The sequence below is a fragment of the Ailuropoda melanoleuca genome, chromosome 2 (genome assembly GCF_002007445.2).
Source record: "Ailuropoda melanoleuca isolate Jingjing chromosome 2, ASM200744v2, whole genome shotgun sequence".
Classification (NCBI taxonomy): domain Eukaryota; kingdom Metazoa; phylum Chordata; class Mammalia; order Carnivora; family Ursidae; genus Ailuropoda; species Ailuropoda melanoleuca.
In genome coordinates, this window is record NC_048219.1 from 140,780,690 (window position 1) to 140,793,772 (window position 13,083).

Genomic DNA, 13,083 nt, shown 5'->3' on the forward strand with positions numbered 1-13,083 from the left:
ACTGGGGCTGTTGTGGATTCTGACTACCACTAACCCCTTCTTTTGAAATATGACTTAAATTTATCATGAAATATTTTCAGATATATAAAAAGGATAAAAACAATTAAGTGGATACTTAGGTACTTACCACCCAGTTCAAGAAATAAAATATTATCAATTCAGTTGACACCTTCTGTGAAGTCATCCTGAGCATATCCCCCTCCCCTGTCCCACTGCCCTTAAAAAACTAGCATTCTGAATTTCATGTTTAGCCTTCCGTGCATTCTTTTATATTTCCACAACAAATTTACGTGTCCTTCAACAACAGATGGAGTTGTTGGCATATTTTCGAATTTGATGCATGGCATCACCATGAATGATTCTTCTGCAATCTGCTCCTTTGTTTTCAGAGTTGTGTTACACACTCGTCTGTCGAGCTCTAACTCTGCCATTTTAGCTGCTGCATAGCATTCCGTCATGTTAACACGGCACAGGTTATCCATTCTCCAGTTGGTGGACATTCAGGTTGCTTACATATAGGTGTTTTTTGGCTATTACACAACATTGTTATGAGAGTTCTTGCCAGCTCTCCTTGTACCCAGGTGCAAAAGTTTTTCCAGGGTTTTTCCAGGGTATAAATCTAAAAGGTAGACTAGGTTAGCCCACATGGTGTGTGCATTTCAACTTTATTCATGAGTGTTAAATTCTCTAATACAGTTGCATTAATTCATACTACTACTAACAATGATTGAGTTTCCTTGGATCTTTTTTCTATACTGTCGAATTAAAACTCTCATGCCAAGCTGATGGATGTGAAGTGATGTCCATTTATGGTTTTAATGTGCCTTTCCTTGACTACCCACGAGGCTTATTATTATCATTTTTAAATATGTTTGTGTTTCTTCTTCTGAGCACTGCTTGTTTACATCTTTTGTGAATTTTTCTATCTAGTTACTACTCTTTTTCTTACTGATTTGAAAGAGTTCTTCATAGATTCTGGATACTAACTTTTGTCAATCATACATGTTCCTAACATTTTTTTTTCCTGTCCAATATTGGTCCTTTTTTTCTTTTTTTACCTTTCTGTTGTCTTTGTTGAACAGAACTTTCAAGTGAATCTAATTTAATGTATCAGTCTTCTCCTTTCTGTTCAATACAACAGAGACCGCCAGCTGCTCACAACATCCGCAACTCCTTTCTTTTCTAGTACCAGACTTGCGGCTGGGGCTGCTATGGGGCGCTTCTAGAAGTGATAGGTGCAGCGTCTGCCTCCCTTGCTTCCGAGAAAGGCTTTGTTTCTAGGTGTCCACCCTCTCCCCCCAGAGCAGGCCAGTCTGGTGACAACAGGAGAGCCTGAAAGCCTCCCATGACGTCGGAGGAGCTGGTGTCAGGTGCGCTCTGCCACCACCCGCTCCTCTTAGTTCCGCAGCCTGGCCTGGTGAGGTCATGCAGATATTCTCTATGTGTGATTCCAAAAGTTTTCCAGTTTTCCCTTTCACATTTAGATCTTTCATCCGCTTGGAATTGACTGTTATGATGGTCACAGATGATAGAGTCTTTTTTTCAAAGGGATCAACAGCTGTTCTGATACCCAACATTTTTCTTTCTTTTTTTTTTTTTATTCCCTGTGTGAATGAATCCCAGAGAAATGAAAAGACGAGATTGGGTTCACACAGTTAGGGAATTATAGGTTGTGAGAAGAGCTAGCATGTACAATGTCCTTCCCTAAAGCCCTATAAAGTAGGAAGCAGCATTATTATCCCACTTTCACCTGTGAAAAAGTCACTGCTACACCACCGAGGCGAGTGCATGATCCCCATGCCCTAGCGCCTCCCGTTGTGCTTTTCCTCAGTCACCATGCCTTAAGAGAGAAAAATCAGCTCCATCAAACCCAAAATACTTAGTAAGCACCTCCCGCATGCAAAGCTCTGAGCTAAGTGCACGCCAAGATGAGTAAAACACCAGCACATCCCCTGGTCTGAGGAGCTTACAGTCTGGTCAGGGGCCAAGGCAGAGCCGCAGGTGTCGGTGTGTGCACCCACTTGGGCTATCAGGAAAGTCCTTACAGTATTTGAGATTCTATCAGGCAGCCTGGGGGAAGGGCTTTCTAGGAGCAAGGAACAGTCTGAACAGAAGCACACAGCTGGAGAGCACAGCCGTGTTTAGGACACAGCCAGACAGACCCTGAATTTGGGGTTGGTCAGGTGTGGGGTTGTGACAGATGACCCTGCGCCAGTCCAGGCTGGATCCCCCACCCAGCTGTTTCTGTGAAAAAGCAATAATGGCAGCCAGAGGTATGGGGGCTCCAGATTACAGGGACTGCAGGGGGAATGCTGCGCGGGAAAAGGGGGAGAGTCTTGCTTTAACTGTCTTTGAAAATGTTAATGTCGAATCTATATCCCTGTACTCTGGCAGGGTTTCTGAACTTTGTAGAGCCTCATATGAAAGGCAATTAAGGAGGTTGTGAAAAATTGTATTAGCTTAGGATTTCTCTTCCAGAACCACTTTCCCCTCTTGCGAAACAGGCAGAGTGTGCTCCTGGTAGGTAGAGCGTGAGAGACATGGCTATTGGTCTCTAGCTTGATATCGACTACTTTCAGCAGAATTTCTTCGCCCTCTGAATTTCTCCACCAACTCATGCTAATATACTTCTAAATGTGGCCAGTCTTCTCCAAAAACTTAAGGGATGGAGACCCTGCCTTATTCATCGTTATGTTCCCAAAGCCTGGCCCCATGCCTGGCACAAGGCAGGTGCTCCACACACACTTGGAGGATGAATGAGTGGGTGTTAGAAGGGAATGGAAGAATGAATTCCTCAAAGCTGCACACAGCGGCTGTTGCAGCACAACTGTGCCCAGGACAGCCAAGACCAGGTGCCCAGATAGCTGCCTTATGCGGAGTTGGAGGACAACCAGAAAGAGTTCCTGAAACTCAGTAGTAATTAAGATACGGTCTCAGCTGTTGTCGCAGAGACCCAGCTTATACAAAATAGAGGCTTATTTTTCTTGCATGTAAAAGTCCAAGCCAGTATGTGCTCAGTTCTACAGAATTATCAGACACCCAGGATCTTTCTGCTCCCGGAATGCTGCCTTATCTGCTGATCCCCCCGTTAGATCCACATTCTAGGCAGAAGGAGGGGGGTAGGAGGAAGGGAGGGGCGTGCTCCTCCAATTAAGGGCACAGCTTGAAAATTGCACATATCTCTTCTGCTCACATGCCACGAGCCAGAACCTAGCCACGAGGCCATACCTAGCTGCAAAGGAAGTTGGAAAACGTGCAGTCTATTCTGACAGCCAGCACCCAGTTAATTATGGCCTTATCCTAGAGAAAGCAATACTAGATATTGGCAAACCGCTTGTCATCCCTGCCATTTAATGTAGCAGAGATGTGAGACACAATGGCAGACAGATGAGTCTGGTGATCCACAAACAGAAAGGATTTATTTTGAACTAATGTGTCAATATTGATACTAAAAGCCAAAGCCTGTAACTCTGTGAGGACAGCAGGAAAATTAGCATTGTCCTCAAATGCAAAGAACGGTGGCATGTTCTCATGAGTTTGGTTTGGTCATTATGAATCTTCCATGTGCTTTTTTTTTTTTTAAAGATTTTGTTTATTTACTTGAGAGAGAGAGAGAGAAACAGAACGTGAAAGGGAGAGCAAGCATGAGCAGGGGAAAGGGGAGAGGGAGAGGGAGAAGCAGACTCTCCACTGAGCAGGGAGCCCGATGTGGGGGCTCGATCCCAGGACCCCGGGATCATGACCTGAACTGAAGGCAGATGCTTAACCAACTGAGCCACCCAGGGCACCCCTCTTCCATGTACTTCTGAGGGAGGGAGTGGCCAATGGAACATGCCTGTGCATCACAACCGTAAGAGCAATGGTGATGTGAAAGGGAGATATCGTGCACCAGACTTGGGTAATTGTGTGCTTGGCCCTACCCCCTTTTAAGTGATCAGCCCTCTCTTACCACGTCTTCTATGTGAGGGGTTGGTATTGGCAGTTGTCCTGCAAAGCTGTCCTCCCCTTCTTCCTGGGTACATGACTAGACTGGATTTTCCACCCACCTTGGATGTAGGTGTGGCAGCGGGGTCATGTTCTGTCCATGTCTGAGCATCGTGTCAGCCCCAGGCCTAGTTAGACCCGAGGACTGTGCGTGCCCCTCCAATACTCTCTTCTCCCTTTGCACCGTTGGCAACACCAATGTGAGGCAATCTAGCTTTGACCAAATGGACAACAATAATACCTTAGGGGGTGTGGCAGATGACAACCTGGAAGGAACAAGTGTCCATGAGGGACCTCACAGAGAACAGCTGTCCACCAGCCTGGTATGCTTGTCTGTGACTATTACATGAGAGGGAAAGAAACTTCTTTGCTCTCTACTCCACACTATTGTTAGGTCTTTTGGATATAGCAACCTAGCCTTTTAGTTTAACTAATACACACTTCATGCATGATCTCCCCACCCTCCAGTTGAGGACCATGGATAGGAAGTTATCCATTAGAGCTGTATTCTCTAATCCATCAGTGAGGAATGAGGTTGTTCCCCTGTGATGAGGTACAACACAAACATATTTCTGTCCAGCTTTTTCAATTGCCCTCTTTAAAAGAAAAGGGGGGATCTCCCTCCAAAAGAATTCACAGCAGCAATAAAAAGTAAAATACCTTGGAATAAGCATCTTAAAAGAAGTGTACAGAATTTATATGTGGAAAGTGGTAAGTATTTTGAGGTGCATAAGATAGGCTAAATTTAGAGACATACCACATTAGTAAAGATTCAGTAGGGAAGAGGTACTTTCTCTGTCAATTAATTTGTAAGTGCTAAGTCATTCTAATAAAAATTACTATGAGATTGTTTATGGATTGTAATAACAATGATTTAAAGTTGTAAGAAGTATAAATGGAAGAGATTAACCAAGAAAATATAGAAAAGGAAGAATTTTGGGGGAGATTTTCCCTACCAAACATCAAAATTATTAAAATGCTATGATATATAAATCAATCTGACATTGTTTCAAGAATACACTTGCAAATTAATGGATGTAAGACAGAAAATCCTGAAATTGTGTACACATGCACACACATTTATATGAATTTTGTGCATTATAAATGTATGCTGTATATTAGTAGGAAAAGTTTACACTATTCAATTAATGATCATAGGATGATAACTGGTTGGCTAAGTAGAAAAAAAGTTGTATATTTATTCCCATAAACAATAAGACTGATTTAAATATATATATATATATATTTTTTTAAATAAAGAAAATATAGGTAAATCTTTATCTGATCTTGGGATGCCTGGGTGGTCAGTCACTTACGTGTCTGATTCTTGATCTCAGCCCAGGCAGGTCTTGATCTCAGGGTTGTGAGTTCAAGCCCTGCATTGGACTCCACGCTGGGAGTGGAGCCTACCTAAAAAAAATTATCTGATCTTGTGGTAAGGAAGCAAAGGATGAAATCATATGAGAAATAGTGATATATTTGACCACCTAGGAATTTAAAAATTTAAGTAAAAAAAAAAACCATAAGCAAACTTCAAAGATAATTGACAACTGAGAAAAAAAGACCCAGCAAATAAATAAAGAGCCTCTACATATAAAGAGTAAGAAAAAACTGCATGAAAAAATGGACAAGGGACCTGAGCAGTTTGCAATAACCAATTAACATATGAAAAACTCCAACTTCACTAGTGACCAAGTAAATGATAATTAAAATAACAATGTAGTATAGGGCTTCATTTATCAAGTTGCCAAAAGTTTTTAAAAATTGTTATATCCAGTGGTGAAATGGAAATTCTTACCCATACAGAGTTATAATTCATCAGACCCTTTCTGGGCAAATTTGGCAATGTGTATCAAAAATTTTATACGTATTTATGTTTTTTGACCCATTACATGCCTAGGAATTTACTATATGGACAAAACAGAGATCTCATAAAGATTTATGTGTTAAGCATCATGCTAGTGATAACAGAGAAAAATAATTTTAAAAACCACAGAAGATATTGTTTGAATACCTGATGGTTAGTCTAAGTGGTGGAATTCCATGCTGTCATTAGAAAATTATGATTTGAAGAAAATGTAATGAAGTAGGAAAATCCTCATAATCTAACAATAAGTCAAACAAAACAGGATACACAGTGGCTTACATGCCTTCCATAATTGGACTCCCCCATTGCCCCCCCCGCCCCCGCCCCACTTCTCCACTCTTCTCCTCATTCACTCTACTCCAGCTACCCTGGACTCCTGAGTCTTCTTCCGACAGTTGTGGCCCCAGGACATTGCACTTGCTTTCCTCTGCCTGAAACACTGCCCTGAGATTTCCTCACAGCTGCTTCTTCACTTTCTTGAGTCTCTGATTGAATCAGCTTGTCGGCCAGATCATCCCTGGCTTCCATATAAAAATAGTGGCCACTCACGCCTCCCCCTACCCACTGCGGCCCCATCCTTCCTGTCCTCCACCCTGCCTTATTTTTTTCTATTGCATTTATTCCTGTCGGCACATGGCACATTTTCATGTTTATTTATTTATTGTCTGTTTCCCTAGGAGGAGTGCCAGCTCCATGAGGACAGAGAGCTTGTCCGATTTGCTCATTGGCGCATCCCCAGCAAAAAATAGGTCATCAAGAAATATTTGCAAGGTGAGTAACTATAGTAACCATATTGTATGACTTCTGTACAGAAACCTTAGATTTTAGGTAGAGACCGCTCTAAAGGATGAGGGTGTGGCATACCGAATATTAACCGTGGTTTTTCTTGTGTGTGAGTGGTTATTCTTGCTGGTGATTTTGATTGTCTCTTTATACTTCTCTGTGTTTTTGCCACTATTGGCTGTAAACATATGTTATAATAATGTGTTATTATTTTAAAATTCCATGATTTGTAAAAATCACGCAATACCCGAGCCCGCCAAATGTTCCAGAGTGTAGAACAATTCTCTCCCTCTCTTTTTTTTAGAACTTCTCACTTTTTCCATTTTACAAATCTGGGGCCTCTTCCACAGGTCTATACTTTATCAGCTACTGACTCCTGCTCTTTCCTTCCTCTGCCTTCCCCACTGCAACGAGCACCTCGATGATGTGGAATTTCTTTGGGGGCACTTTTCGGTTTACAGACGCAACAGGTTACTCTCGACATTCAGTGTCCTTGGCGCAGTGCCAGCTTGGGAACTACCAAGCCTTCCTTCTGCTCCCAGCCCAGCCTCTTCCTGGGCCTGCACTGCCACGTGCCTGGAGACTTGAGGGAGTGGCCTGTCACAGACCCTTGGGCCTCCAAGGGAAAGAAAAGGTTACTGGAGGGTAATTAGCTGAGAACCAGAGAAGCCTGGTTTGGTAAGGCCGGCTTGTTAATCCCCTTAAGAGACCTCACAGCAGGGCCAACCTCCGGAGTTGCACCTGCGTAGGGATGGGCAGCCAGTGCTTTGAGGAAGCCGTGTGCCCGCAGCCATATTGACCCACAGGAGCCTGAGCTGGAACCTTCTTTCCTTGGAAGGAGGGTGACCCTTAGCCCCAAACCTCAGGGCTCCCTTTATTTGTACACTCATGCGTCTTTCTAGTCTGGAGTACTTAGCTACACAACGTGAAAGAAAGGTTATCCCTCAGGAACAGACGCCTTGCTTCACTTCTCACAGCACCTCATTTTTTAAAAAATAATTATCCAGGTACAAAGAGTGGCCACTCCTTGAAAACCAGAAGCACACCCACAATGACCAGCGGGTGCCCAGGCCTGGCCTTGAAGTAAGAAGGCACCAGAAGTCGACAGGATAAGTCTCCTCCCCAGGGCACCGATGACGATGGGATGAGCCGGTGGCAAGCATTTGCAAGGTGAGGGGGATTGCAGGCTCAGGAGGGAGGCTGCGGGAGCCCGAGGCAGTCAGGGACAGCACTGGCTTCGTTAGAGCGAAGGTGACTGTGTGCCAGGTGGTGGGAGGACGTGCCCCACCCCAGGACTCCAGGCAGACCAGCAGCTCCGGTGGTCTGCCCAGGGGGGAGGGCTTCGTCTTCCCGGCCTCCTAAATACGGGTTACAGAGTGGTAGTTGCACCTTCTCAGATCGTGTAGCAGTGTGCTTGGCAGTCCCTGGTATTTCTAAACCACAGCTGCCCTGGAAAGAACCTGAAAATGCATCCGCTGTCCTAGGTCAGTCCCTGCCGCCATATAAAAATCCTTGAACCCCATATGAGTGAAATCATATGGTATTTGTCATTCTCTGACTGACTTATTTCACTCGAATGTGGAATTAAAGAAACAAAACCGGGGACATAGGGGAAGGGAAGGAAAAATAAAGTATATTGAAAACAGGGAGGCAAACCGTAAGAGACTCTTAACTGCAGGAAACAAACAGGGTTGCTGGAGGGGAGGTGGGGGGGTGGAGTAACTGGGTGTTGGGCATAAAAGAGGGCACGTGATGTAATGAGCACTGCGTATTGTATGCAACTGGTGAATCACTAATTTCTACCTCTGAAACTGATAATACAGTACAGGTGAATTAAATTGAATTTAAATTAAATTTTAAATTCCTCAAACCCCTACATCAGGCCTGTCCTCTGCTCACTCTTTCTTTTCTTTTCTTCTTTTCTCTTCTTTTCTTTGACAGAGAGAGACAGCCAGCGAGAAAGGGAACACAAGCAGGGGGAGTGGGAGAGGAAGAAGCAGGCTCCTAGCAGAGGAGCCTGATGTGGGGCTCGATCCCAGAACGCTGGGATCATGCCCTGAGTGGAAGGGAGACACTTAACGACTGCGCCACCCAGGAACCCCCTATCCTCTGCACTTTCTGAACATGGGATATGCCTCTGCGTACCACTCACCATATATGAATTATCTGTTCCTATGTCGGTTTCCTCTCTTAGACAAGTCTCCCCTCATATTTGCAGGCCGAGTGCTTGGAACAAAGGAGGCACTCAATCAGTATTTCATGAACCTATTTTCAGAGTCTGTCTTGAAAGTTCATTGTAAAACCTTCCACACCATGTTGATTCCTTGGAAAATGTTTCATTTAGGGCAAGACTTACGGGGATACTTCTGGGGATTGCCTGTTTCTGAGTCTTCAAATGCTGAAGGGGGACGGGGTCTCTAAGGCCTCAGGGGCACTCGGTGCCTCAGATGGAGGTTGTTACTATTACTTGATACCATGATTGTCACAGTGGAAATCTCTTACATGTGTCTAACACTTCACAATTTAAAGCCCTTTGAATTTTCTTTTCACCTATTATTATGTTCTGGTCTCAGAGATGTGGTCTGGGGGGCCATATTTAAAAATTTTATAGGGGTACCGGGGTGGCTCAGTTGGTTAAGCATCCGACTCTTGATTTTGGCTCAGGTCATGATCTCAGGGTTGTGAGATCAGGCTCCATGCTCAACGGGGGTCTGCTTGAGATTCTCTCTCTCCCTCTCCCCTCCCCTGCTCATGCGCTTGCACGCACGCTCTGTCTCAAGTAAATAAATAATTTTTTAAAAGTCTTGTAAAAATCAGATACCCTTTGCAATTTATCTGAAAGCCTAGTTTTAGAATTAGGCATGATTTTTCATTCATTCAACACACGCATTTATTGCATATCTGTTACGTGCCAGGCACTGTATAAGACACTCAAGATACACAGATGAAAAGTCACGACTGCTGCTCAGGTTAGAGGCATTGATACAAAGTGATAAGGACTGTAATGAAGGTGTCCTTCAAGGCTCTGGGAGCTCTGGACAAGAATGCTTGACTCTGCCTGGACAGAAGTGGGGAGAGGAGTCCAAGATGATGGTGATGTTGAGGACGAGGATGGGGCAGTGGTGCTGCTGCTGATAGCATCAGCAATACATGGTTCTTACCATGTGCCAGGCACTCTTCTGGTGCTTTACACGTACTAACTCACTTAATCCTCACAACTGCCTGTGAAGTAGGAGCTCTTATTATTTCCATTTGACAGATGAGAAGATTGAGGCATGCAGGGATTAAATTGGTTAAGATTATACCAGTAAGGGGTGAACATTATCTACTGTTTCTTGGCTTTCTGGACCAAAACCAGCACCAGTAATACTGGTAAAGAACTGGGTCCTTGGCTACTGCCAAACCCCACTTTCCATGGTCTGTTGGCTGCCCACTTATTTCTTGAGCTGGTCCTTGAGCTTGGCCAGTACATTGAGGGCCTTCCTACGCAGATGATAAGCCTGGTTTGTGGCCCTGGTCCCATGTACTCATCCCAGCATGGAAAAAGAGCAATGGTTAAGATATGGGATTTCAAATGAAACAGCTGTGGGCTGGACTTCTTGTCCCATCAATTCTTAGCTCTTGACCTCTGAGCCATAGGTTCCCCACCTAAGGAATGGGGCTAATAGCTCTGTCTGTGCCTCTGTGACCTCACATGTCAGCTACCTCTTCCTCACCCCACCCCCCTCAACGACAAGGCCCCAGAACCACACAGATGCTGAAAATGAGCCAACCTGGAAGCCTGTGGAGTTCCCCGGCATGATTGGAGCCATTGTTCTGTTGCCGGGGAGGGCCCTCCAGCAGGGGAAGCAGGCGGAGGGCTTCAGTGCCTTCAGCAGACATCTGCCTCAGAGATTTCCTCTGCCTTGCTGTCTGGAGATGGAAGCTCTTTCTTCAGAGGCTGAAGTGAGTGGAGTTGAAAGAAACTACTTCATGGAAACAACAGTTGTGACAGGCCGGAGGCCTGGCAAGGGGGCTGGAAGTGGGCTTCGCCCGGGCATGTGTCCCTGGGGTACACCTCAGAGAAACCTTGGGGCCAACAGCACACACTCTGTTTACTCAGGGGTTTCCTCGCTGAACCAGCCGAGGAAACAGCTTTGTAAGGAAAGGGAAAACAGATGGGTTAGGCAAGGTACCCAGTGGGCCTGACGGAGCCCAAGTGGCTGCCTGCACATTGCCTCCTGCTTCAGTGCCAAGGGGGGCAGAGCGCAGTGGCGTTCCCGCCCCGTGTGGGCCTAGGGCCAGCTGTGTGACTGCAGGCCCTTCAGAGGGGCCGGCCTGACGGACAGCACCTCCTGGGTGCGCCGGGTACTACTGAGGGAGGGCCATGAACTCTTGGAAGGCTGTCAGCCCCTTAAGTAATTTTGAGAGAAAGAAATTTGCCTGTTTGTGACAGAACTGTGTCTTCACTTCCTTCGTTCTGCTCACCCTCTGCGTTGGTGGAAGGGGCTTTTTAAAGCACAGTCACGCATCACAATTACGCTGTGAAAGGTTATGATATTAGCAAGAGTGAGGTTCGTTTGTCTGATGAGGGTTGCACTTGGAAAAATGAATTCATGCGGCTCTTTGACAATGAAGGGTAGGCTCCAGAGGCCTCATGGCTCTGGGGCCTTGGTGGTGCTGGCAGTGGGGGTAGAATGCAGAGGGTGGGAGGAGGGAGGGAGGGAAACTGAGGAAGCAGGAACTTAGGCACATTTAGAGCTTGACTCTGTTGGGTCTGCAAGGCAACTCGACTCGAAGGAAATAGATGTCATCTTCCGGACTCCCAGGTACCTGTGATCAGGAAGGAGAAACACTGGATTCTTTCTGGAATTGGACTGTTCCAGTGGAGAGTAAAACAGACCTTAATGCAATGGCCCAGGTATTTGCTGTGTGCCGGCACCGTGCTTCCTGCCCAGGGGAGCTGGAAGAACGGTTGGTGCTGAAGGGCTTTTGCGCTTGCTGGGGGAGGGTGGGGACGAGTCCTGCAGTGGTGATTGTGAACAGCGGGATCTAGGAGCAGTGGGAGCCTTCTGCGGGTGACGGTCAAGGGAGGAGCCAGGGAGGAGGCAGGTCTGCTGGCCCTGAGGGATGACAGGACCGAAACAGGGAATGGGAGTTGGGGTTGGGCCAAGCACACCCCATTCCAGAGCTGGCTTTTCAACCCGGCTGTAGCGTAGTCTTTGAGAGAAAACTGTTCCCTGCATTCAGATCCTCCTTCCTGCCAGGGATTCCTGGCCTCTGACCAGTCAGTGTGCTGGACTGGATCCAGGATGCGAGGCTGTACTGAAGAGCCTGGCCAATCTGGGTTTGATGGCTCAGGGAATTCTCTGGACTCTGGACTCCTTGGTGTCCTGGCAGAGAAGCCCCAGCTGTACATATGCACTGGGAAATAAGGGAGACTGAACTGAGGGAGACACTGGCAGAAGCTCAGGAAGTCTTTGCTGCTTGGAGAAACAAGCACAGTGCCCACTAGGAATGCAGGCAGCATCTCTGCCCAGACCCGCTGCTGGAGAGTCACAGCCGAGCAGAGAGCGGGGGGCCGCTGGGCCTGCAGGCTGTGCTGGTCTGGGCTCAAGCATGTGGCCTCCCTCCGAGAGCTTCTGCTGGTGCCCAGATGGCTTCAGAATGCCTGGTATACCTTTCCAGCTCTTAGGTCCAAGTCTGCAAACCTCCCGGTCCGTCCTCCAGGGACTTCCACCAGAGAGATACAGCATCACGTGGTCTGGACTGTTCTCCCCAAGACCAACACCCACCCTGCCCCACCTTGTTTATCTGCCCTCGGTCCCAAGGGCATGTTACACCTCCTAGAAACGTATTGCTCCTCCCCCACTCCATTTTGCAACTATTTAAAAAATGTTCTCCCTTTTGTTTTCTCCTTCAAGAATTTTATAGGACAGAAGAATCTCAGAACGGTTGGTGCAAGTAATGAGAAAAGCAGGATTGGATGGGTAGTTCCAATGTCAGGGGATTTGGAATAAGAAATACTTCTTTTCTCTTGTCCGTGCACGCAGTAGGGAAATAGCTTTAGCCATTCCAAGAAATGGGAGTGTTGCAGAGCATTTAATGTACCTCAATGGCAACGTGCATCATATATAGTACCTTATATTCACAAGCAGATTTTATACATAATCAAGAATATCATTTTGAATCCAGGGAAAGGTGTCGGATTAATTTTACACTACTACAACTAGCATTCGCTATGATGCCTGCAGTGTACAAGACATCCTGAGGTCAGAGCTGAGAGTTCTCTGGTCAATAGCATCCGAGATCCAGAGGGAAGATTTTATTTATTTATTTATTTATTTATTTATTTATTTATTTATTTTAAGGATTTTATTTATTTATTTGACAGAGAGCACGAGCAGGGGGAGTGGCAGGCAGAGGGAGAGGGAGAAGCAGGCTCCCTGCTGAGCAGAGACACTGCCCCC

The 13,083-nt window shown here is 46.0% G+C and overlaps 1 long non-coding RNA gene across 1 annotated transcript in view; it reads left to right on the top strand.

The window, feature by feature from the left end:
* Positions 1–6,526: 6,526 nt before the first annotated feature.
* The window catches only part of LOC117801093, an 11,485-nt gene continuing 4,928 nt past the window's right edge, over positions 6,527–13,083 (top strand). The window contains exons 1-2 of the long non-coding RNA XR_004623490.1: positions 6,527–6,622; positions 7,642–7,804. This is a non-coding gene — a long non-coding RNA (uncharacterized LOC117801093). The remainder of the gene's footprint in view (positions 6,623–7,641; positions 7,805–13,083) is intronic.